This window comes from Phyllostomus discolor, chromosome X (genome assembly GCF_004126475.2).
Source record: "Phyllostomus discolor isolate MPI-MPIP mPhyDis1 chromosome X, mPhyDis1.pri.v3, whole genome shotgun sequence".
Classification (NCBI taxonomy): Eukaryota; Metazoa; Chordata; class Mammalia; order Chiroptera; family Phyllostomidae; genus Phyllostomus; species Phyllostomus discolor.
This window is the reverse complement of record NC_050198.1, coordinates 39,156,614-39,159,193: the sequence shown is the minus strand read 5'-3', so window position 1 is coordinate 39,159,193 and position 2,580 is coordinate 39,156,614.

Sequence of the window (2,580 nt, the reverse complement as noted above, 5' to 3'; positions counted from 1 at the left end):
GGACCACGGACACCAGCGCGCGCCCGCGGTGGCGGCGGGGGTGGGGCGCGGGGACGGGGCGCGGGGATGGGGCGCACGCGCGCAGGGGAGGGGAGTGGGGCTGGGTGGGAGCTTGAGAAGGCGGGAGGCCGCGGGAGCCGGCGCGGGAAGCCGGGGGTGGGGCCTGGACTCGAGTGTTGAAGTAGGGGTAGGTGTCCCTGGCTCCCCGCCACCCCCGGCGTTGGGTCCCGGGGCGCCCAGCGCAGGACCTGTCGCCTGTGCCCACCGGGGAGACAGAAATCCTGTTTTGAAGAGGGCCTCCCGGAATCCCCCTGAGAGCTCAGGGCCTAGGAGGGGGGCGCGATTTCAGCCGCTTTGCCAGGTCCTTTAACGCAGCAGCCCGAATGTCTCTACCCCTCCCTCTGGTTTCCTTTCAATGACGGCTTCTCCCCTTTAACTCAGTAGTTCTTTCACTGTCGTTGAGATGGACACCTTTGTTAATTATTTTTAAAGAATAAAAAGGAAAAAAAACGCTTGAGGTGGAGGGGATCGTGGGGAGAGCCTGCCAATCGGCTTAGGATGCCCTGGGGTCCTCCCGTGAGCACAGGACTGGCCCGCCTGGGTCTGCTGCCTACCGACCAGACCTGTGTCCCTAATCCCCAGTGTGTGCCCAGGCACAGGGCTTTAACGTTCCCTCCATCTCCTCTCTCACAACCTGCCCTCTCTACTTGGACAATCCTGGAGAGAGAGAAGGCCTTTGCTTGGAAAGCACATCAGACTGAGGACCACGTTCTCAGGTGGTGCCAGGGAGAGCTGCTGAACTCAAGCCCCGTGGCTGCATGCCTGATTTCCAGGTTTTGGCTAGTGACAAAATCATTAACCACACAGGGCTGTTTAATTAGACCACATTGGTGGAGGAAGGCCCTTCCAAGCACCTTCCTTCCTCCCTGACTACTGGTTTATAGGAATCCAGAGAAGGGATGTGAATGTCCCCTAAAGCAAACCTTGAGACAAGGGCTGATAAGCAGGTTGCTTGTGTTAGGAAGTGTTTTCAGGATGGAAGTCAGGGTGCGCTCTCACTCAGGTTGGTGGGTCCTCAGAGCCGCTGGGACTTTACCTCGCTAGGAGCTGGATAGAGTGCATCTCAGAACTGCCTGTCCCAGACCTGAAAAGGGGAGTGCCATACCACAAACGACCACAAACCCGGTGGCTTAAAACGGCAGAAATGTAGCCTCTTACAGTTCTGGAGGCTCCAAATCCAAAATGAAGGTGTTGGCAGGGCCGTGCTCCCTCTTAGGGCTCTAAGGAAGGATCCTTTGTCTCTTCCTAGCTTCTTGGCGGTTCTCAGCAATCTTTGTTGTTCCTTGGCTTGTAGCTGCACCACTCTAATTTTTACCTCCATCTTCACATGACGTCTTTCCTGAGTTGGACCGAAGTGAAGCAGCAGTCCATTTTTACCAGCATAATGAGATGGCCATCTGTGACCCAGGTCTGAGTGTTTCCCCCTCACCAGTAGGTCATAGGGAACTTCTTGCCATGAGTCCATAGGTGTGAGCTGAGGGGGTGTGCCAGAGTGATGGAGACAGGGGACCTGGGGTCCAGACTACCTGTCCATGTGTCTGACTTGAGCATCTGGCACCAGTTGAGCCTGGGCCTGAAGGTGCCATCTCCACTGGGTTGCTGCTCAGCCTGCCTGGCCACAAAATGTGGTGGGTTTGCCCAGTACTCAGCTCATGACAGGCAACTCGTCAGAGACATTTGATGTCCCATGATCAGGCTCTAAGTCTGTACCACAACCCAGTAGCATGAGCAACTGCTTGCTGAGTGGTGAGTACTTCTGATATGGTCTTGCGCCCAACCTTTAGGAGTCTGTGCTGGGAGCCTTCTTTTGAGGCTTCCCACAGACTCTGCACAGCACATTATCTAACACGGGCAGCTCCCTCTCTTGCAGCTTTGCTTGGTTGTGGTTGCATCATGACTCTAGCGACAGAGCAGCTTGCACTCTGCAGTCCAGGCCTTCAGAGGCCATCCCTGTGCTTCCCAAGCCCCACTCAATCAGACTTTCCACCACCTGGGTGCTCTATCCAGCATCATGCCAGATAAATCCCTTTTCTCTCGGAATTGGACTCGGTTTCTCCCTAACAAATATGAAGCCCTCTGAGAGTGTGGGAAGGAGGGAGGTCAGGAACAGTTGATGCAGGGGCAGCCACTACAATCCGAGCTCAGCAACGAGGAAGAGAGAGGGGGAGGGATGTCCCAGTGTGGCAGGAGGGTAACGTGTGGTGGGCAGCATGTCTGGAGCAGAACAGGGTGCTCAGAGACAGACACAGTGAGGGCTGTTACCACCATGATTGCTGTGACCATTGTAGCATTCTTTAATCTGAAGGCCAAATGCCAAGGTGAGCCTGGCCCAGGTCCTTTTCTGAACTGGCCCTGTCCTGCCTGTGCTGCTCTCCCTCCATGCCCTGAAGTTTAGATCTGCTGAGGTTACCAGGTCACCCCACAGAGGGTTCCACTCCAACCCACCACTGATTGCTGCAGGGAGGCCAGGAGCCCATTATTCTATTCCCCCCACCCACCCACCAGTTGAGGTCTCGGGTC